Source organism: Salvelinus sp. IW2-2015, unplaced genomic scaffold (assembly GCF_002910315.2).
Source record: "Salvelinus sp. IW2-2015 unplaced genomic scaffold, ASM291031v2 Un_scaffold930, whole genome shotgun sequence".
Lineage (NCBI taxonomy): Eukaryota > Metazoa > Chordata > Actinopteri > Salmoniformes > Salmonidae > Salvelinus > Salvelinus sp. IW2-2015.
Window position 1 is genome coordinate 355,333 of NW_019942653.1, and position 24,783 is coordinate 380,115.

General features: G+C 41.1%; 1 pseudogene; it reads right to left on the reverse strand.

Annotated features, from left to right (window-relative positions):
• Positions 1 to 16,495: 16,495 nt before the first annotated feature.
• The window catches only part of LOC112069198 (glutamate receptor 3-like), a 64,728-nt pseudogene continuing 56,440 nt past the window's right edge, over positions 16,496 to 24,783 (reverse strand).

A 24,783-nucleotide genomic window follows, 5' to 3' on the forward strand; every position in this document is an offset into this window, starting at 1 on the left:
TTATTTATTTTATATTAAATGGTGATATCCAATTAGTAGTTCGAGTCTTGTCCCATCGCTGAAACTCCCGTACGAACTCGGGCGAGGCAAAGTTCGAGAGCCATGCGTCCTCCGAAACACGACCCGGCCGCACTGCTTCTTGACACACTGCTCGCTTAACCCGGAAGCCAATCAATGTGACGGAGGAAACACGGTACAACTGGCGACCGAAGTCAGCATGCATGCGCCCAGCCCGCCACAAGGTGTCACTAGAGCGTGATGGGACAAGGACATCTGCGATGGATGCAGTGCCTGAGACCACTGCCCCAATAAGGAGAACCTTACTATTAAAAATAAATAAATAATTCACTGAGGAGGATGGTCCCCCACTTTCTCCTCTGAGGAGCATCCACTGATGTATTCATGGCTATACTGACTCCAGGATAATAATTTTTTCAAATCATACGAGAATGTTTTTTTGCTTTATTTGGAATGGCAAACCAGATAACGCTTTTTAAAAAAACGACTTTATTTAACTAGGCAACTCAGTTAGGAACAATTTCTTATTTAGATTGACGGCCTACCCCAGAAAACACTGGGCCAATTGTGCGCCGCCCTATGGGACTRCCAATCACGGCCGGATGTGCAGGGACTGTAGTGACACCTCTTGCACTGAGATGCAGTGCCTTAAACAGCTGCYCCACTCAGGAGTAGATTTATAAACTAGCATYTTTATATAATGAACATGAATTTGTATTAATTTAAYGATCCCCATTAGCTGATGCCAAGACAGCAGCTACTCTTCCTGGGGTCCAGCAACATTTAAGGCAGTTATATACAATTTAGAATATTACATGACATTACATTTAATAACACTTTTCACAACACATTAAGTGCGTTCCCTCAGGCCACTACTCTACTATCACATCTTTACAATACAAAATCCACATGTACGTGTGTGTAGAGTCCGTGTGTTGTCATGTGTATGTGTAAGCGTGTGTCTAGTCCCCGCTGTTCCAAAAGGTGCATTTTTTATCTATTTAATAACTTCTTATGGCTGCAGGGGCAGTATTGAGTAGCTTGGATGAAAGGTGCACAGAGGTGCCCAGAGTAAACGGCCTGCTCCTCAGTCATAGTTGCTAATATATGTGCTATTATTAGTAGTATTGGATGGAACAACTTCTGAAGTTTCTAAAACTGTTTGAATTAATGTCTGTGAGTATAACAGAACTCATTATGGCAGGCAAAACCTGAGAAAAATCCAAATAGGAAGTGGAATTCTGAGGCTGGTTGATTTTCAACCAAGATCCTATTGAAATTACAGCGAGATATGGATGAGTTTGCACTTCCTATGCTTCCCTAGCTGTCAACAGTCTGTAGACCTTGTCTGATGCCTCTACTGTGAAGGGGGCCGAATGAGAGGGAATTAGTCAGGTCTGCCAAGACCTGACCATGCACGTTAACGAGGGAGCTCTGTTCATCGCTCATCTGAAGTCAATGTAATTCTCCGTTGGAACAATATTCAAGATTTATGTTAAAAACATTCTAAAGATTGATTCAATACATCGTTTGACATGTTTTCTACTGACTGTTACGAACTTTTGGACATTTCGTCAGCTTTTAGTGAACGCGCTTCCTGACGTTGGATTTGTTTACCAAACACGCTACAAAAATAGCTATTTGGACATAAATGATGGACATTACCGAACAAAACGAACATTTCTTGTGGAAGTGGGAGTCCTGGGAGTGCATTCCGACGAAGATACGCAAAGGTAAGTGAAGATTTATATGCTTTTTATGAGTTTTGTTGACTGCACAATTGGCGGGTAACTGTATGGCTTGCTTTTGTGGCTGAACGCTGTTTTCAGATTATTGATATTGTGTTTGCCGTAAAGCTTTTTGAAATCTGACACAGCGGTTGCATTAAGAACAAGTGTATCTTTAATTCTATGTAAACATGTATCTTTCATCAAAGTTTTATGATGAGTATTATGTTATTTGGCTCTCGTGCAATTCTCTGGATATTTTGAGAGCATTTCTGAACATGGCGCAATGTAACTGAGGTTTTTGGATATAAATATGAAGTTAATCGACAAGACATTACAGTGGGAGAACAAGTATTTGATAACATGCCGATTTGCAGGTTTTCCTACTTACAAAGCATGTAGAGGTCGTAATTTTTATCATAGGTACACTTCAACTGTGAGAGACGGAATCTAAAACAAAAATACAGAAAATCACATTGTATGATTTTTAAGTATTAATTAGCATTTTATTGAAGACATAAGTATTTGATACATCAGAAAAGCAGAACTTAATATTTGGTACTGAATCCTTTGTTTGCAATTACAGAGATCATACGTTTCCTGTAGTTCTTGACCAGGTTTGCACACACTGCACAGGGATTTTGGCCCACTCCTCCATACAGACCTTCTCCAGATCCTTCAGGTTTCGGGGCTGTCGCTGGAATACGGACTTTCAGCTCCCTCCAAAGATTTTTTATTGGGTTCAGGTCTGGAGACTGGCTAGGCCACTCCAGACCTTGAGATACTTCTTACGGAGCCACTCCTTAGTTGCCCTGATTGTGTGTTTCGGGTCGTTGTCATGCTGGAAGACCCAGCACGACCCATCATCAATGCTCTTACTGAGGGAAGGAGGTTGTTGGCTAAGATCTCGCAATACCATGGCACATCCATTCACTCCTCAATACGGTGCAGTCGTCCTGTCCCTTGCAGAAAGCATCCCAAAGAATGATGTTTCCCTCCATGCTTCACGGTTGGGATGGTGTTCTTGGGGTTGTACTCATCCTTCTTCTCTCCAAACACGGCGAGTGGGTTAGACAAAAGCTCTTGAAGAATAATCAGATCAGACCACAATGCTTCCATTCCTCTCTCTGGATCATCCAGATGGTCATTTGGCAAACCTTCAGACGCGGCATGGACATGCGCCTGCTTGAGCGGGGGACCTTGTGTGCGCTGCAGGATTTTAATCCATGACGGCGTAGTGTGTTACTAATGGTTTTCTTTGAGACTGTGGTCCCAGCTCTCTTACGGTCATTGACCAGGTCCTGCCGTGGATTCTGGGCTGATCCCTCACCTTCCTCATGATCATTGATGCCCACGAGGTGAGATCTTGCATGGAGCCCCAGACCGAGGGTGATTGACCATCATCTTGAACTTCTTCTATTTTTTTATTTTCTAATAATTGCGGCAACAGTTGTTGCCTTCTCACCAAGCTGCTTGCCTATTGTCCTGTAGCCCAATCCCAGCCCTGTGCAGGTCTACAATTTATCCTTGATGTCCTTACACAGCTCTCTGGTCTTGGCCATTGTGGAGAGGTTGGAGTCTGTTTGATTGAGTGTGTGGACAGGTGTCTTTTATACAGGTAACGAGTTCAAACAGGTGCAGTTAATACAGTAATGAGTGGAGAACAGGAGGGCTTCTTAAAGAAAACTAACAGGTCTGTGAGAGCCGGAATTCTTACTGGTTGTAGGTGATCAAATACTTATGTCATGCAATAAAATGCAAATGAATTACTTAAAAATCATACAATGTGATTTTCGGGATTTTGTTTTAGATTCCCGTCTCTCACAGTTGAAGTGTCCTATGATAAAAATTACGACCTCTACATGCTTCTTGTAAGTAGAAAAGCCTGCAAATCGGCAGTGTATACAATATACTGTTCTCCCACTTGTTGTATTGTGTACATGAGTCCTATGAGTGTCAATCTGATGAAATATCAAAGGTTAAGTAATTCATTTTATCTCTATTTGTGCTTTTTATTGACTCCTCTCTTTGGCTGGAAAAATGGCCGAATTTTCTGTGAGTTGGTGGTGACTAACATAATCGTTTGTGGTGTTTCGCTGAAAAGCCTATTTGAAATCAGACACTTTGATGGGATTAACAACAAGATTACCTTTAAAATGGTATAAAATACATGTATGTTTGAGGAATTGAGAGGGTATTTAAGCCTGTAAGGGGGCTTTTCTATTCTTAGGTAGCGAATTACTTTGCTTCCCACCAGGCCTGAGGGCAAACACTTTTTAGTAGGGCTTAAATTGAAGATGTGGCATAGGAGTGGCAATATCACCACTAATATAGTAGTAATTTTCCATCCAAGTTGTCAAGCATTGTTAGTTGTCAAGCATTGATAGACAACAATATTTTTTCACTCATCCACACTCACTTTACAGAATTCAAATGACAAAATGACCAAAAAATCATCAACCTTTTAGGATCGCCCCTTTTTTCCAATTTTCGTCTAAAATACATACCCAAATCTAACTGCCTGTAGCTCAGGACATGAAGCAAGGATACGCATATTCTTGGTACCATTTTAAAGGAAAACATTTTGAGGTTTGTGGAATGTGAAAGGAATGTAGGAGAATATAACACATTAGATCTGGTAAAAGATAAACAAACCTTTGTTTTGTATTTTCTTTTTGTCCCCATCAACTTTGAAAATGCCAGAGAAAGACAATAATGTATTATTCCAGCCCAGGTGCAATTTTGATTTTGGTTCACATATGGCAGCAGTGTAGGTGCAAAGTTTTAGACTGATCAATGAACCGTTGCTTTCTGTTAAACTAGCCTAAAGAAGGCCAGTTTTATTGCTTCTTTAATCAGAAAAACAGTTTTCAGCTGTGCTAACATAATAGCAAAAGGGTTTTCTAATGATCAATTAGCCTTTTAAAATGATAAACTTGGATTAGCTAACACAACATGCCATTGCAACACAGGAGTGATTGTTGCTGATAATGGGCCTCTGCATGCCTACATAGATATTCCATWAAAAAAATCTGCCGTTTCCAGCTACAATAGTAATTTACAACATTAACAATGTCTACACTGTATTTCTGATCAATCTAATGTTATTTTATATGGACAAAAAAAAWMTGGTTTTCTTTCAAAAACAAGGGCATTTCTACGTGACCCCAAACTTTTGAACGAGAGTGTATATATATGGAGCATTGACCAGTCAGCCTTGTGCAGACTCTGCCACCTGGAAACAAAATCTATAGAACATCTTTTCTGGTACTGATCATCGATGACTCACTATTGGAGTCAGGTCCAGGAATGTTTTTTATGTCATAAAACCAGGCTTCAGATGGACCTGCAAACTGTATCGTTAGAGGGATCTGGAAAAACCACAATCAGTCAATTGGAAATATCATTATACTCTTGGGTAAAATGTTTATCGGCAAGACCCTTGTAAGACGTCTAAGTGAAATGGAGGGATGTATTGCAAAAGGAATATGCTAAGTTGGAGTTGAGATCAGAATGAATGGTGGACTGGCAGCTGTGAAAACAAATCCAGGACTTGAAGAAAGAGGAAATTAGGAGTATATGTATAATTATTTAACTACGTGTACCGTACGAGTGTACTGAAATAGCTGTAAGAAGCAGTAGAAGTATTGTTGTACAAACAGGGGATGGATGATAGGGTTTGYGGGCAAAATTCATTYAATTGATAGAACCCACAATCTATCTGCAATATTAAAGCTGATCTACCTGTACCACCATTAATTAAATGTTTGMGTATATGCGGTTGTACTTGTGACTGGCATCGGTATATGCGGTTGTACTTGTGACTGGCATCGGCATGTTTTCACAGAGTGAATGGATTGATACACAGTTTTCACAGTGTTGGGAACCTCCCTTCATCTCTCCTCATCATCATTTCTATTACAGGAGGGTAATGTCCTGTGATGTAATGGTACACAGAATGTGTGTTTGTGTGTGTGTGTGTGTGTGTTGTGTGTGTTTGGTGTGTGTGTGTGTGTGTGTTGTGGTGTGTGTGTGTGTGTGTGTGTGTGTGTGTGTGTTGTGTGTAATGTAATCGAGAGGGGTGTTGTCCAGATGTAATGTCCCACTGAGTCTGGTGTCATCTCTAATGGGGTGTGATAATGAAACATCTTAGGATCCCACCCTGCTATTCCTCCTCTTCCCTTCCTCCATTCTATTCCTCCTCTCCATTCCTCCATTCTATTCCTCCTCTCCATCCTACATCTATTCCTCATTCTATCTCCTCTTCATCCTACATGCTATTCCTCCATTCTTATCCTCCATTCTATTCCTCCTCTCCATTCCTCCATCTATTCCTCCTCTCCATTCCTCCATTCTATTCCTCCTCTCCATTCTTCCATTCTATTCCTCCTCTCCATTCCTCATTCTATTCCTCCTCTCCATTCCTCCATTCTATTCCTCCTCTCTATTCCTCCATTCTATTCCTCCTCTCCATTCCTCCATCTATTCCTTCTCTCCATTCCTCCATTCTATTCCTCCTCTCCATTCCTCCATTCTATTCCTCCTCTCCATTCCTCCATCTATTCTCTTCTCTCCATTCCTCCATTCTATTCCTCCTCCCATTCCTCCATTCTATTCCTCCTCCTATTCCTCCATTCTATTCCCTCTCCATTTCCTCCATTCTTATTCCTCCTCTCATTCCTCCTTCTATTCCTCCTCTCCATTCCTCCATTCCTATTCCTCCTCTCATTCCTCCATTCTATTCCTCCTCTCTATTCCTCCATTCTATTCCTCCCCTCTATTCCTCCCCTCTATTCCTCCATTCATTTCCTCCATTCTATTCCTCCTCTCCATTCTCCATTCTATTCCTCCTCTCTATTCCTCAATTATATTCCTCCTCTCTATTCCTCCATTCCATTCCTCCATTCTATTCCTCCATTCTATTCCTCCTCTCCATCCTCCATTCTATTCCTCTTTCTCCATTCCTCCATTCTATACTAGTCTCTTTTCCTCTTATGACCTCAGAGCATCACACATAGCCCTGTCTGTTCTGCTTTTTCTATTTCCTCTCTATTCCACTTCCATTACTCCTACTGGTCCCATAGCATCACACAKTTGGTGTTTGTTCTTCGCTGGTTGCCCTTTTCTTGTGGCAACAGCTCGCACATATTGCTGCTGTGAATGCACACTGTGCTATTTCACCCAATAGATATGGGAGTTTATCAAATCCAGGACTTGAAGAAAAMAGGAAATTATGAATATTTTTATAATTCTTTTACATTTAACCTTCATTTAACATATGTGGGTCTATGTAATCTGATGGAACTATGTGTCCCTAATATGGTCAAACATTTGMCAGGAGGTTAGGAAGTGCAGCTCAGTTTTCACCTCATTTTGTGGGCAGTGTGCACATAACCTGTTTTCTCTGCCTTTCTCATTAGCAAGGCTATGCTCACTGAGTCTGTACATAGTCAAAGCTTTCCTTAAGTTTGGGTCAGTCACAGTGGTCAGGTATTTTACCACTGTGTACTGTCTGTTTAGGGCCAAATAGCATTCCAGTTTGCTTTCTTTTTTTTGTTAATTCTTTCCAATATGTCAAGTAATTATCTTTTTGTTTTCTCATGATTTGGTTGGATCTAATTGTGTTCCTGTCCCGGGGGTCTGTGAGGTATGTTTGTGTTTGTGAACAGAGCCCCAGGACTTGGGTCTTGTCTCTCGTATCGTTTACAGCTTTGTGGAAGTTACCTGTTGCGCTGATGTTTAGGCCGAGGTATGTATCGTTTTTTTGTTTACTCTAGGGCAACAGTGTCTAGATGGAATATGTATTGGTGGTCCTGGCAACTGGACCTTTTTTGTTACACCATTATTTTTGTCTTACTGAGATTTACTGTCAGGGCTCAGGTCTGACAGAACCTACGCAGAAGATCTAGGTGCTGCTGTAGAACCTCCTTGGTTGGGGACAGAAGCACCAGATCATCAGCAAACYGTAGACAGTTGACTTCAGATTCTTGTAGGGCGAGGCCGGGTTCTGCAGACTGTTCTAGTGCCTTTGCCATTTCGTTGATTTATATGTTGAAGAGGGTGAGGCTTAAGCTGCATCCCTGACTCACCCCATGAGTGGAAAGAAATGTGTGTGTTTTTACCAATTTTAACAGCACACTTATTGTTTTTGTACATGGATTATAAAATATCTTATGTTTTTCCCCAACACCACTTTCCATCAATTTGTATAGACTCATATAAAATTGAGTCAAAAGCTTTTTTGAAATCAACAAAGCATGGGAAGACTTTGCCTTTGTTTTGGTTTGTTTCTTTGTCAATTAGGGTGTGTAGGCTGAATATGTGGTCTGTTGTACGGTAATTTGGTAAAAAAGACAATTTGATCAGTACATTGTTGTCACTGAGGAAATGTACGAGTCTGCTGTTAATGATAATGCAAAGGATTTTTCCAAGGTTTCTGTTGARGCATATCCCGCMGTAGTTATTGGGGTCAYATTTGTCCCCAATTTTGTAGATTGGGCTCATCAGCCTACTGGGGTCTACTGGGTTTTGCTTACTTCCTGCAGGAGACTGGTGGGAGGAGTAGGAGAGGTGGGCGGAGCTGGGAGAATGGGGCACACCCATTCAGCAAGACATTCCTCTCTCCATGTAAACCTTTGGTTGTTTTGTTGTGGTTTTAACAGTTCAKCTAATTTGCTCACCGTCATGCCTTATCTGATTATTCTTGTGAGTGTTTACTTTATTTATGGAATAAATTCATTTTGTTATTCCTTTATTCAGTGTGTGATTTCCCGTTGTTTATTACAATCTTGAGCCAGGTTGTAACAGTTGTCATCGAAGGAATACATTTATTTTTTGGCCTAATTGTTTTTTGGTAGGTTTCCACACTACTTTCTTTCCTTCTATAGCGTTTTTTAATATTTTTCAGTTCCTTTGGCTTTGATTCCACATGATTGAGTATTGCTCTGTTCAAGTAGACTGTGATTTTGCTGTGATCTGACACCGGTGTCAATGGGCTGACTGTGAATGCTCTGAGAGACTCTGGGTTGAGGTCAGTGATAAAGTAGTCTACAGTACTACTGCCAAGAGATGAGCTATAGGTGAACCTACCATAGAAGTCCCCTCGAAGCCTACCATTGACTATGTACATACCCAGCGTCCGACAGAGCTGCAGGAGTTGTGACCCGTTTTTGTTGGTTATATTGTCATAGTTGTGCCTAGGGGGGCATATTGGGGAGGGAATGCTGTCACCTCCAGGCTGGTGTTTGTCCCCCTGTGTGCTGAGGGTGTCAGGTTCTTGTCCGGTTCCATTTAGGTCGCCACTGACTAGTACATGTTCCTYGGCCTGGAAATAATTGCTTTTCCCCTCCAGGATGGAGAAGCTGTRTTCATTAAAGTATGGGGATTCTAGTGGGGGGGTATAGGTAGCACACAGGATGACATTTTCCTCTGAGATAATTTCCTTTTGTATTTCTATCCAAATGTAAATTGTTACAGTTTTGATTAATTGAACAGTGAGGTCTGCTCTATACCAAATTAGCTTACCCCCTGAGTCCCTTACCTGTTTCACACCTGGTAGATTGGTGGATGGGACTACCAGCTCTCTGTAACCTAGAGGGAAACAAATGGGTCCATCTCCTCTATACCATGTTTCTTGTAGGATGACAATGTCCAGGTTCCTGCTCTTTAGGCCAAAGGCAGATGGCCTCAGGCCTTGGATATTCCAGGATGAGATAGCGAAGGCTTTGTATTCCATAAAGTGTCCAATATTGTCTCTCACTCTTCCCCTTTCACTGACCAATGACAACATTACAACACTCCATAGAAGTAAAACCAGAATAAAGTGAGAACAGGATATATGAGGAGAACAGAAGAAGGGAGGATGGGAAGGACTGAAGAAAGCCTCATGGGCCTAGGCAGTCTCCTAATACACTTACGGTTTTGAACTACAAGGACAATGGGAAGGATTAGGGCCCGAGTCAGTCTCCTGRTATACTGAGGGGCTTGAACTTTGGTTCCCGAGCGGCGCAGCTGTCTAAGGCACTGCATCACAGGGCTAGAGGTGTCACTACAGAATCTGGATCGATCCCAGGGTGTATCACAACCGGCTGTGATCGGGAGTCCAATAGGGCGGCGCACAATTGGCCCAGCCCTGTTCTGGTTAGGGTTTGGCCGGTGTAGGCCGTCATTGTAAGTAAGAATTTGTTCTTAACTGACTTACCCAGTTAAATAAAGGTTAAATAAAAAGGACAATAGCAAGGATCAGGGCCCAGGTCAGTCTCCTATTATACTGAGGGGCTTGAACTACAGGGCCCCGGAAATGTTTTCTAAAAAAGTTATTTCATCATTACTGAGTCATCCTGTGCAGAGTTCCTTTGCTTTTACTGAAGTAGTAGTAGGACCTGCCAAAGCAATGGGCTGAACTCCCAGTGTCAAGTACAGTTTTTATTTGCTTGGTTTCTCTTTTCCAGGCCCACTCAAATGGTCACACACGCACGCGCACACGCACACACACTCGCACACACACACGCAGGTAAGAGGGTCTGAGGATACGAGCAGTGATATCTCTCCTTGTGACCAAAGCGTCCATCAGAAATCCAAATTGTGCCGATGCACAGCCGTGTTCTAGAATGTTGGAACGTTCACTACTTTTGGAATTCTCAGCGCGGATCCAGCAGTTTCTCCAACCGTCACCACATTCAAATGAATAGGGGATGCCTACCGTACGTGGTTGTGAATTGTGGGAGGTTGTGGGTCCCCCGCGGATGCTGCTCTCAGAGCTCCGTAGCTATGTTACGCTGGACCATGGCGTCTCTTTGTCTGTGGAATCTGAATTGTGCTTAAGCCCAGTTCCACAGTGTCGCAGCTGCAGTGCCTTCAGAAATTATTCACACCCCTTTACTGTTTCCACATGTTGTTATTGTTACAGTCTGAATTTAAAATGGATTAAGTTCAGATGTGTTGTCACTGGCCTACACACAATAATGTTATGTTTTTTGAAATTTTTACAAATCAATTAAAAATGAAAAGCTGAAATGTCTTGAGTCAAGAATATTCAACCTCTTTGTTATGGCAAGCCTAAAAACGTTCAATATAAATAATTTGCTCAGCAAGTCACATAATACATTGCTTGGACTCGCTCTGCCAGGTCCTTTTCAAACCCAGATTCAACCACAAAGACCAGGGAGGTTTTCCAATGCCTTGCCAAGAATGGCACCTATTGGTAATGTAGATAGGTATATAAATAAACAGACATTGAATATCCATTTGATCATGGTGAAGTTATTAATTACACATTGGATGGTGTATCAATACACCCAGTCACTACAAAGATACAGGCGTCCTTCCTAACTCAGTTACCGGAGAGAACGGAACAGCTCAGGATTTCACCATAAGGCCAATGGTGACTTTAAAACAGTTATAGAGTGTAATGGCTGTGATAGAAGAAAACTGATGATGGATCAACAACATTTTAGTTACTCCACAATACTAACCTAATTGACAGAGTGAAAAGAAGAAAGCCTGTGCAGAATAAAAACATTCCACAACATGCATCTTGTTTGCAACAAGGCACTCAAGTAATACTGCAAAAAATGTGGGAAAGCAATTAACTCTTTGTCCTGAATACAAAGTGTTATGTTTGGGGCAAATACAACACATCACTGAGTGCTACTTTCTGTATGTTCATTCATAGTGGTGGCTGCATCATGTTATGGGTATGCTTGTAATCGTTAAGGATGGCAGAGTTTTTCAGGATAAAAAATAAACAGAATGCAGCTAAGCACAGTCGAAATCCTATTGGAAAACCTGGTTCAGTCTGCTTTCCACAAGACACTGGGAGATTAATTCACCTTTCAGCAGGATAATAACCTTAAACACWAGGCCAAATCTACCTTGGAGTTGCGTACCAAGAAGACAGTGAATGTTCCTCAGTGGCATAAGTTACAGTTTTGACTTAAATGTATTTGTAAATCTATGGCAAGACCTGCAAACGGTTGTCTAGCAATGATCAATAACCAATTTGACAATGCTTAAAGTATTTAAAAAAGAATAATGAGCAAATGTTGCACAATCCAGGTGTGGAAAGCTCTGCAGAACTCACACCCAGAAAGTCACAGCTGTAACGCTGCAAAGGTGATGGTTACATGTATTGACTCAGGGAGTTGAATACTCAAGATATTGTATTACTGTTTATTTTTTCATATATATACAGTTGAAGTCGACGTTTACATACATTAGGTTGGAGTCAATAAAACTAGTTTTTCAACCACTTCACAAATGTCTTGTTACAAACTATAGTTTTGCCAAGTCGGTTAGGACATTACTTTGTGCATGACACAGTCATTTTTCCAACAATTGTTTACAGACAGATTCTTTCATTATAATTCACTGTATCACAATTCCAGTGGGTCAGAAGTTAACATACACTAAGTTGACTGTGCCTTTAAATTCCAGAAAATGATGTCATGGCTTTAGAAGCTTCTGATAGGTTAATTGACATAATTTGAGTCAATTGGAGGTGTACCTGTGGATGTTTTTCAGGCCTACCTTCAAACTCAGTGCTCTTTGCTTGACATCATGGGAAAATCAAAAGAAATCAGCCAAGACCTCAGAATTAAATTTAGACCTCCACAAGTTTGGTTCATCCTTGGGAGCAATTTCAAAGCCTGAAGGTACCACGTTCATCTGTACAAACAATAGTATGCAAGTATAAACAACATGGGACCACGCAGCTGTCATACCGTCAGGAAGGAGACGCGTTCTGTCTCCTAGGACAAACGTATTTGGTGCAAAAGGTGCAAATAAATGCCAGAACAACAGCAAAGAACCTTGTGAAGATGGTGGAGGAAACAGGTACAAAGCATCTATATCCACAGTAAAACAAGTCCTAATCAACATAACCTGAAAGGCCTTAGCAACGAGGAAGCCATGCTCCTAAACCGCCATAAAAAAGCCAGACTACGGTTTGCAACTGCACATGGGACAAAGATCGTACTTTTTTGTAGAAATGTCCTCTGGTCTGATGAAACAAAACTAGAATTGTTTGGCCATAATGACCATCGTTATGTTTGAAGGAAAAAGGGGGGCTTGCAAGTGGAGAACACCTTCCCAACGCGTGAGACGGGGGTAGCAGAATCATGTTGTGTGGGTGCTTTGCTGCAGGAGGGACTAGTGCACTTCACAAAATAGATGGCATCATGTGGGAGGAAATTATGTGGATATATTGAGCAACATCTCAAGACATCAGTCAGGAAGTTAAAGCTTGGTCCACAATTGGGTCTTCCAAATGGACAATGACACCAACACTATACTCCAAAGTTGTGCAAAATGGCTTAAGGACACAACAGTCCAGGTATTGGAGTGGCCATCACAAAGCCTGACTCATCATATCCTATAGAAAAGTGTGTGGTCAGAACTGAAAAGCGTGTGAGCGACAAGGAGGCTACAAACCTGACTATTACACCTGCTCTGTCAGGAGGAATGGGCTAACGTTCACCCACGTATTGTGGAAAGCTTGTGGAAGGCTCCCAAAACATTTGACCAAGTTAAACAATTTAAAGGCAATGCTTACGGAAGATACTTAATTGAGTTTATGTAAACTTCTGACCCACTGGGAATGTGATGAAACAAATAAAAGCTGAAATAAGTCATTCTCTCTTCTATTATTCTGACATTTCACATTCTTAAAATAAAGTGGTGATCCTAATTGACCTAAAACAGGGACTTTTTACTAGGATTAAATGTCAGGAATTGTGAAAAACTGAGTTTAAATGTATTTGGCTAAGGTGTATGTAAACTTCCGACTTCAACTGTATATATATATATGTATATATTTTTTTTTACAAATGTTAGACTTTTTCTCCCACTTTGACATTTCAGAGTATTTTGTGTAGATTGTTGATCAAAAATGACAATTCAATCCATTTTAATTCCACATTGTAACACAACAAAATGTGAAAAAAGTCAAGGGGTGTGAATCACAGGAAGTTAGGGGCACCTTAATTGAGGAGAACAGGCTCATGTTGATGGTTGGAACGGCATTTGTGGAATGGTATCAAATACATCAAATGCATGGTTTCCATGGTTTCCAGGTGTTTGATGCCATTCCATTTTCTCAGTTCCAGCCATTATGATGAGCGGTCCTCCTCTCAGCAGCCTCCTGTGCTGTGAATACTTACTGAKGTTACTTTATATTCAGTTCAAAGGGCTTTATTGGCATGGGAAACATATGTTTACGTTGACAAAGCAAGTGAAATACTGGATAATAAACAAAGGTAAATAAACAAAAAATGTACAGTAAACATTGCACTCWCAAAAGTTCCAAAGGAAGAGACATCATAAATGTCATTTTATGTCTATATGCAGTGCTGTAATGATGTACAAATAGTTAAAGTACAAAAGGGAACATAAATAAACATAATTATGGGTTGTTCTTCACTGGTTGKCCTTTTCTTYTGGCAACAGGTCGCAAATCTTGCTGCTGTGATGGCACACTGTGMTATTTCACCCAGTAGATATGGGAGTTTATGAACATTGGATTTCTTTGGAATTCTTTGTGGGTCTGTGTAATCTGAGGGAAATATGTGTCTCTAATATGGTCATACATTTGTCGGGAGGTTTTTAAGAAGTACAACTCAGTTTCCACCTCAATTTTCTTCAGAGAGATAGTGAGGAGGGTTCAGCCGTATCATTCACATTGTGTCTAGTGTATCATCAAACCCACAGTGGGAGATGTCATTCATTTGAGTTCCTGTGATTAGATATCAGTAGATTTGTGTTTTTAACGTACCTCTGTTTTACTACTCCTTGAACGAGGGAAGAGTCATTACCTTCTGTCACTGTTTTAAAGGAAGGGTCTCGTCCCAAAAGCTCTCTCTGTCTCTCATGACTGTCCTAAAATCTGGAGGACAAACCAGTTCCTTTGTTCTTTGAAAGCGGAATGAACAAATTCAGAATAATAGTTTAATGAGGATGCAGCTCGGTGACAACTTTCCGTCTTCATCCAGTGCCACTTCATACTTATGATTGGCCTTTATGGTCTGTAGTGTTCCTCTCTGTCTGCATCACTCTCCCCTTCTGTCTGTAGTGTTCCTCTCTGTCTGCATCACTCTCCCCATGCTGTCTGCATCACTCCCCATGCTGTCTGTAGTGTTCCTCTCTGTCTGCATCACTCTCCCATGCTGTCTTGTTCTGTTTCTGTTTGAAAAGAGTCCAGGCATGACACATAAAGAAAGGAAGGAAAAACCCTCCAGAAAAAGGAAAAGGGCGATGAGTTGCAGCAGTGTAGCGAAAGAAGACAACAGCAAAAACAATATCCTTTGATGCTTACAAAGGAGTTTGTGGAGCGTACAGGAACATTCCTAGGCTGGATTTGTTATTCTGGCCTGCCTGGTGGTTGAGTGTTGAGTGTTTGAGTGGTTGAGTGTTGTGGTTGTGTGTGTGTTGTGGGGTGTGTGTGTGTGTGTGTTGTGTGTGTGTGTGTGTGTGTGTGTGTGTGTGTGTGGTGTGTTGTGTGTGCGTTGCGCCTGCCAAGTGGATAAATCCTGAATTATTTTGTCAGTATCCAAAGAGAAAAGGGACTACTGGTCGGCTGCCACGTTCATGTTTGGTTGGACGGTTGTGTTATTTGAGCCGTGGAAGACCAGTCACTGTGTATGTTTGTATTCGTGTGTTTAGGTACTGGGCAGACCAGTCAGTATAGTCTGGGGACTGGGAATGTATTTACCACACAATGACAGCCCACAACCCAGCACACAGGGAGATGGTGGTTTGAGTAATTCACAAAGTAACCTGTTTGCTAATGTATTAGATGTGTAGAATAATGTATCGGCTTTATTTAATCCATAGCGCTGAATCAATACAAGGACATTTGTGTTTGTCACATATTCGTTTAAACAACAGTTGTAGAGCAACAGTGAAATGCTTTACGGGCCCATCCCAACAATGCAGAGAGAGAAATAGAGAAATAATAATGCAGAAGATCTGAGCTTCAGCACGTTTTGACATTTAAAGGCAAAGTTCCCGTTTTAGAGGAGGACTGCATTCACGGAAAATGTTGCATATGTCCTCTCACCCGCAGTAAGGAATGAACCAACCCCTTTATGTGTACATTATGCTGGTGAAGGAATGARCCAACCCCTTTATGTGTACATTATGCTGGTGAAGGAATGAACCAACCCCTTTATGTGTACATTATGCTGGTGAAGGAATGAACCAACCCCTTTATGTGTACATTATGCTGGTGAAGGAATGAACTAACCTACTGGTACCAGTAGTCCTATAGATACATCATGATGGGTGCTATGTAGTCATCAGGCTGCCYTGTTTGATCACTGTCTTGCKATTGTAGGTTAATGTCCTCTGGGTTTGAAATGGTTTCCTCAACTTATAATGACACATTATTGATGAGAGATTTCAGATGGCCAATGAAGATGTCAGCGAGACTCTCAATCAGTGTATATGGGAGACTGTCAGAGGCAGCAGATGGTTCTGGAGTAATATRGATCCAGCTGCTCAATAACCATTAAATAAAACAACTKTTTTCTCKTCCTGTTTTTCAGAAGGTTGTAATGGTACCGGAAGGAATTATATAGTTGACATGTGGCTTGTACAGTGTGTTGCAAAACAGGCKATTTCCTTTCAGATGAGAAGACAGATGCATAGCTTCCACATTCTTGGAGTGATGACAATGCATTGCTGTGTGTTTGTGTGTGTGTTTATTTTAATAAACTTCACCATGCGGTTTAACATTACAAGCACACAAACACATGTCATTTTCTATACAGGTTTATTTACAAAATGTATTAAAATTCTCTGTACAGCTCCTCACTAACGAAGATCGGTAAATTATATACATACATGCAGATTCTGACTCTTTTGTAGTAGTCACTCAGATGTTTGGCCATTTTCTCAGTGTTAAGTGAACTTACGAAACCAAAGAAACTGTCTCACTAAAGAATAACCGTGATTGTATTTCTACTCTAGAATCTGATGTAAGTTAGAAYAGCTTGTGATATGTCATTACGGAGTTCACATGCAATTTCTTAGAAAAATTGGGAAACCCATCACTCCTTTCTTGMGTAGCCTTAATAAATACGTCTAATTTCAATAAATGTACACCTCTCTTTCTTTAGAATTGTTTATTTCCTTTTTCTTGCCTTCCCTTTTTTAATCTTTTTTTTTGTGTGTGTTAATCTATCTTTTCACAGTTTTAGGTGATAAATTTTCTTCCTAAATCCGGTTTTAGGTGATTAATTTTCTTCCTAAATCCGGTTTTAGGTGATTAATGTTCTTCCTAAATCCTATGGAATCACAGTCTTTTGAAAAGGAAATGTGCTAAGCTTTTTAAGACATCCCCTGTAAGTACGTTGTATAAATCTATTTTCTCGTTGCATTTATATTATTCATTTATTTAATTTACTAAGTAAATTCACCAAACACTACAATGCTCATAAAATGAAATTAAAACTGAAAGCATATCATTAAACTGCAGCTTATTGTAAAATGTATAATTGTTTAGCAACATACCAAGGTCATCCATAATACTACTGTTAAAAAGCCATTACTGTTTGGATTGCAGTTTATCTACTTTTTGAATGTCCCTTTTGGTTCAGTTTTAATTTATTGTACAGAAGATTTGAATCATTTAAGGTTACATGACAATCCAGCTATAAGCAGGTGTTCTTTCAAAATGAAGACAAKAAAAAAAAACAGCCTATTTTGGAGCGACACTGTGTGAGTGAGTTTTCTCTTCATATTATACACACCATAAAACACACTGGGAGAGTTACTGAACTATGAAACTTGCTCAGGCAGTCCTCTGCATTCTTAAAAAAAAAACACATCTGAATCTGTTGGCAGTGTATTGGGATTGTGAGATGGCCTGTTTTAAGTTGTGTAAAGCCAAATGCTGCATCTCACATTCATCTCTTTCATGAGTCCCTGTGTGTGAGGCCAGAATGGCCCCCTATTCAATATATAGTGCACTACTTTTGACTGGGGGGCGCTGCACAGAAGTAGTGCACTATATAGGTAATAGGGTTKCATTTGGGATGCCCGTTTGACTAGCTACCAACGCCTTCTCTCAGAGTATCTCTGAGACTTCAAAAGCACCACAGTTGAGGACAACACCATTACAGTATTCTTTTGGCTATGGCATATTTAACCAATTGATTCCAATAAGATTCAAATGTGTCTTTCAAAACAATTCCAAGGTCACAGGAATATAACAAGCTATCTTCTAATAATCAGTGTCTATAATAAACGTATTTTAAAACACATTTAACGAGTAAAAACCTAGCCTGCAAGAAGAATTAGGATAATCTGATCYAATTCCCTTTGCAGAAAAACAATTTATCATCTGTCATATCGTATTCATCTTCTGTCCGGCACTTGGAAATGTGCTCGGGGTGCAAGTGATGGCTTTAGGTATCTCTCTTTTGTCTTTAGCATCTCAAATAAAGTTCCTTAAAACAGATTACAGTATCGATCCTGTCTTTCTGTTTATTCGTCTGTGTGTTTGTGAGTTCAAGCCAAACGCAATACCGTTGTGATGAGTTGCATTGTTCTAAGTAACTCTGTGAGRCTGTGACTGTTCCATACGTAAGGCACTGGAGGAAACCGCTTGAGTTCTTCACGTCACCAGTCCTGTCGCGTCGCCATTGCAGATTATCGTCGCCATTGCCGCCAGGAGAGGATTTAGCTGCAGTTGAGGAAACCCCCATCCTGACGTGATCATGTTGTTTCATCATAGGGTCAGTAGTCACAGTCGTTTGGAAGGGATCGTGTACCTGGTCTAGCTGAAGCGCCCGATACCTGTTTTAGAGGAAGGAAGTAGAGACATAGGGATAATCTTAACTGCATTTAACTGATTCCTTGCGTCTTCTCTCTTCACCTCCTCAAAACCAATAGGATGAGAAGTCAGAGATCCCTCCCCTCTGACCTTCTCACCCAATGGGATTTGAGGAGTCGAGGAGAGAGGACCCAAGGAATCAATGAAATTGAGATTCTAAACACAGAGAAACATGGGTAATACGTCTGTTAAAATGGTGGATGAGATGAGATGTGTCATTAAGGTTGGAATGGTTGAGTCACGATGATGTGTTACTTGGGACATTAGCTTAACTGTTAGCGATTTGCAGATGCTGCTAGCATATTCTACTGAGTAAACTAAAACCTTAAACTAGATAAAGAATGAGTGTTTACGAGATAAAGATAAATGTTTTTTAATGGGTTAATCTTTTTTTTTTTTATCATATTGATTTCAATTAACAACACCATAGTGCAGGGTTTTCTTCTGGACCAAAAAGGGGCTTAGGTGGTGGGCGAGGCAGGGGGCGTGAAATAGGGCGTGACCGGTCCATTGGGAGGCTGACTTAAAAAACATTATTTAGAGGCCCCCTCATCTTGGCGGTGTAGAAAAATGTTTGCATTTCAAGCCAATTTCCTGCAAATCTACATATTTTGCCATGGACCTGAGAGAACATTTAGCAGTTTTAAAACAAATTTCCTTTAATTTGATTGCATTTTGCCATGGACCTGAGAGAACATTTAGCAGTTTTAAAACACATATCCTTTAATTTGATGCATTTTGCCATGGCTAATACTGTGTTCTTTTGCTCAAACATAATAACAAATGCTGAATAATTGTTTTATGTACAATTCTCCCAGACTGTCTAGCTTTTATGTTGTTTTCAAAGATGATATAACTAAAGAGTATGTAGGTCCATTATCTCTACTACATACTTTAAATCTGGTTTTAAATCATTTAAGTTTACGCTGGAAGCATTTTTCCCATCCCAAAAATATATTTCAAATTCTGAAAATACTTTTTTAACACTGTTTGGACTTCGGCCACCTGAAAAACCACTTTGGCGGGCCACACAAGGACTGACCTCTAGTCATACACATATATACATATACATATAGTCACAGTACGTAGCGATGTCAAGMCAACAAAAGTCTTGGGGAATTYMAAATGTAATGTTGGGTCGTCTATTGGCTCCCGAGTGGCGCAACGGTCTAAGGCACTGCATCTCAATGCTGGAAGCGTCACTACAGATCCATTTTCGATCCCGGGCTGTATCACAACCAGACATAATCGGGTGTCCCATAGGGCGGCGCACAATTGGCCCAGCGTCGTCCAGGTTAGGGTTTGGCCGGGTTAGGCACTCATGGTAAATAAGAATTTGTTCTTAGCTGACTTGCCTAGTTAAAATATTGTGGATATGTTCAAGTCAAGAGTGATTAAGTGTTAGGAAATCACACCAAACAGCTTGACAACAACACAAACAAACAAATCACACAACACCACCAGAGGAAACCAACTAAATGATTCAGATGTCACAGAGAGAGAATCAGGAAGAGATTATTACCCTTAGATCTTAACGCTCTCTGTCCCATACACGTTGTAGCCTTCTCTGTACGTGGCAAAGTTCTGGGGGTTGGTCGGGGGAGCTGGCTTAAACTTCTCAGCATTTTTTGCTAGTTTGAGCCGTTTGGTTTCTGCACGTGACTTGTAACAGAACTCAATCAGTGCCACCATCATGGCCAGCCCCAGCCCTCCAACCAGAATATAGAAGACTCCCGCCACATTGCTCAGGCTGAGAGCACTTGTCTTGTCCTGGGGAAGGTGAAGAACATAGTTAGAGGGTCTGCGGTGGAGAGAGAGTTCTGTAGAGAACAGTGCAGCCTACCAGTACGACACTAAAGCAGAGTGTATATAGGCCTCAAACTGATCCTTACAGAGTCTTGTTGAAATAACAGTCGGAGACCTAACACTCAGAATTCACATGGATACTCTATTATCAGACCTTCCTACAAACTGTTTCTCTGAGACAGAAACGTTTCTGATGCTACCAATGGCAGATCATACTACAGACTCCAGAGGCTAACAGCAACAGAAGGCTGATAAAGTAAAGGATGGCTGAGGTTGAGTCTAGAAAAAGTCTAGATTGGACTGGCTTTCCTATAGGGGTCCAAGACGTTTTGAGGAACATCTGAACACCATAGTCAGACCACTCTCCAATGAAGGAGAGACGAGTCACCTCTTTAGTTTGATCTAGGTGAATGTAGAGTTTCCCCTATTCTACAGGTCTTCTTCCATAAAAGGAAGCTGTGGTCAGTAACTCACAGGTCAACATTTCAAGACCTGTCCTGATTTCTTTTTTTTATTGGTACACTTTTATACTGTMTAGTCAAATCTCTCTGGCGTCAAAAAATTAAAACAGCAATTTCTAAGATATCAAACCATTTTGCAGCTGTTTACTTCCCAAACATGTTTATAGAACATTTGTTCATTTGAGTTTTACCATTTGCAGTTGAACCCTTTGAGGTTTGACTGAGGTTATATCTGTGGTACTATGTAGCCAAGCCGTCGACGGTACGGACAGTGATCTGTCAGTTTATTGGCCTGGCTACGGTCTCAGAGGTTTAAATAAGAGGTTTATTACATTCTTAGACTTCATGTGGGGTGGAAACAACAAGATCTCTTCCTTGCAACTCCTTGCTCAGACAAAGAGCTGAAAAACACCCCACGGTGTTGTAGTGTCTTCCTGAAGTCACATGGAAGCAGTTGATCACAACATGAACACTTTGTTTGTTTACCCCACCACAGGAAGTAAAAAAAAAACACAATAAATACATTTCCAAGCAAACTAGTAACACAGATAAATCACATTTGAATTAAAAGTTTAGTAAATAGAAACAGCAGCATAATGGTAAGAATATCATGAATGTCAAGCATGAAAATTAGCACTTAATGTCAACAGCTAGTCAACAACTATTCAATGYTGGTGTTTGATTAATTTACACATGTACCATTTCACCAAGCATTAGGTAATTTACAATTACAGTTTGTGAAGCAAAAAAGAAGTTCCTATTTCTATATTGGCCAAACCAAAAAAAACAACGTATTTTTCAGATATGATTTGAATTTGGGAAATTGTGCATGAAGGACTTGAACCACTTGATTATCTTTGTTAAATGTATGTGGCGGAATCATTTTTGGGGGTATAATAAYATAATAAAATAAGGGGTAGGGGGGGGATATAGAGTATAGCTAATCTAGATGTTTCAGTATAGTTTAGCATTTCTTTGCATATGAACAGTACGTCAGAATGCAACTGGGAATCAACACAYWAGACCWGCYGAGACTGACCTTACTTCCAGAGTCCTTGGTTCCACATTCACCCTTATCGTACCACCATTTGTTTTTCAGCTTGTCTAAGATGCCTTGTTCACTGAGTTTCAATACGGCAAGGTTTACAGGAGTTCTTCACATGAGAAATAACATAAATAACATCATATTATGTTATTTTATGTTATTCATAATTTCATAGTTTGCATAACTTCATAACAAAGCGATCGAGCAGGACTCCTGGCCATTGTCACATCATAAAAAACAGGCATTCTAGTCTATTACCTTGMCGTCATTGACCAGCCCTAGTCTAGGGCCAGGGCCTGCTCCTATCGCTTCGAGTAATCGGCAGACGCTGGTAACAGGACGAGCAYGTACTGAATGTACACTCTGCTGGTCTGGGAGTATCTATAGCTGAGGAAGGTATTTGTTTGTGGGGACAGCAGGGTAGCTTTCTGACCAGCACTTAACAAGTTCCATCCAACTAGAACCTTCTCTTGACTAACAGTAAAGGACTACAACACAACCGTTAGTCTGATATTTGCAGTAGCAGAGGCTTGGACACCTCCTGCTGGAACATCACAAGGTGGCTCTGAGCTTTGGTTCCAAAGACGACATGAACAACGAACCTAATAATGACATTTACCTTGACATTAAAGACGGCATTAAAACACTGAARGAAGCCAGAGGTGTTTCACATCAACCGTTTCATAAGAACTTGTGCCATTTATTGGTGGGAAAACATGTTGGGTTGTAGCCTTTACTAAAGCCGCTTACAAGGGGGATTACTGTCWACCAAGCTACAGCTTTATTACTGCTGTTTACGCTCAGCTTTGACACATCAGGGGGATAATGAATGTGGTTTCTCTRTGTAATATGGTTTCATCAGAGGAAASTGATAGGTAATAATCATGTGTTAAAATGTTGAATTGAAGGTATAAGAAATGTCCCACTGCTTTACAACTGACATGGTGCCTTGTACTTAACATGAACTATTTACCTGTGCAACATACATGACATAATACCTTTCTAAAAATGAAGCTAAGATGTTACGTGTGGAAAACACAACAAAAGGATGATGCATAATTAGGAAGATTGATCACATGGTGCTCTACTCTATAGCCCCTATAGAAACAGACTGGTGGTGCTCTACTCTATAGCCCCTATAGAAACAGACTGGTGGTGCTCTACTCTATTAAAGCCCCTATAGAAACAGACTGGTGGTGCTCTACTCTATAGCCCCTATAGAAACAGACTGGTGGTGCTCTACTCTATAGCCCTATAGAAACAGACTGTGGTGCTCTCTCTATAGCCCCTATAGAAACAGACTGGTGGTGCTCTACTCTATAGCCCTATAGAAACAGACTGGTGGTGCTCTCTCTATAGCCCCTATAGAAACAGACTGGTGGTGCTCTACTCTATACCCTATAGAAACAGACTGTGGTGCTCTCTCTATAGCCCCTATAGAAACAGACTGGTGGTGCTCTACTCTATAGCCCCTATAAGAAACAGACTGTGGTGCTCTCTCTATAGCCCCTATAGAAACAGACTGGTGGTGCTCTCTCTATAGTCCCTATAGAAACAGACTGGTGGTGCTCTACTCTATAACCCTATAGAAACAGACTGGTGGTGCTCTACTCTATACCCCTAAGAAACAGACTGGTGGTGCTCTACTCTATAACCCCTATAGAAACAGACTGGTGGTGCTCTACTCTATAACCCCTATAGAAACAGACTGGTGGTCTCTACTCTATAGCCCCTATAGAAACAGACTGGTGGTGCTCTACTCTATACCCCTATAGAAACAGACTGGTGGTGCTCTACTCTATAACCCTATAGAAACAGACTGGTGGTCTCTACTCTATAGCCCCTATAGAAACAGACTGGTGGTGCTCTCTCTATAGTCCCTATAGAACAGACTGGTGGTGCTCTACCTTATAACCCTATAGAAACAGACTGGTGGTGCTCTACTCTATATCCCCTATAGAAACAGACTGTGTGGCTCTCTCTATAGCCCCTATAGAAACAGACTGGTGGTGCTCTCTCTATAGTCCCTATAGAAACAGACTGGTGGTGCTCTACTCTATAACCCTATAGAAACAGACGTGGTGCTCTACTCTATAGCCCCTATAGAAACAGACTGGTGGTGCTCTACTCTATAGCCCCTATGAAACAGACTGGTGGTGCTCTACTCTATAGCCCCTATAGAAACAGACTGGTGGTTGCTACTCTATAGCCCCTATAGAAACAGACTGGTGGTGCTCTACTCTATAGTCCCTATAGAAACAGACTGGTGGTGCTCTACTCTATAGCCCCTATAGAAACAGACTGGTGGTGCTCTACTCAATAGCCCCTATAGAAACAGACTGGTGGTGCTCTACTCTATAGCCCACTATAGAAACAGACTGGTGGTGCTTCTACTCTATAGCCCCTATAGAAACAGACTGGTGGTACTCTACTCTATAGCCCCTATAGAAACAGACTGGTGGTGCTCTACTCTATAACCCCTATAGAAACAGACTGGTGGTGCTCTACTCTATAGCCCCTATAGAAACAGACTAGTGGTGCTCTCCTCTATAGCCCCTATAGAAACAGACTGGTGGTGCTCTACTCTATAGCCCCATTAGCAACAGAATGTGCTCTGCTCTATAGCCCTTTATGCAATGGGTGGGTCGAATCGTGAATGCTGTTTGGTTAAAACCCCATTCCAGTTGGTGTCTATTCCACACGTTTCCACCGGCTAAATCTATGACGTTAAAATGCCCATTTATGCCTCTCTAGTGGCGCAGTGGTCTAAGGCACAGTATTGCAGTGCTASCTGTGCCACTAGAGAACCTGGTTTGAGTACAGGCTCTTTCACAGCCGGCCGGGACCAGGAGACCCATGGGGCAGCGCACAATTGGCCCAGCGTCGTCCGGGTTA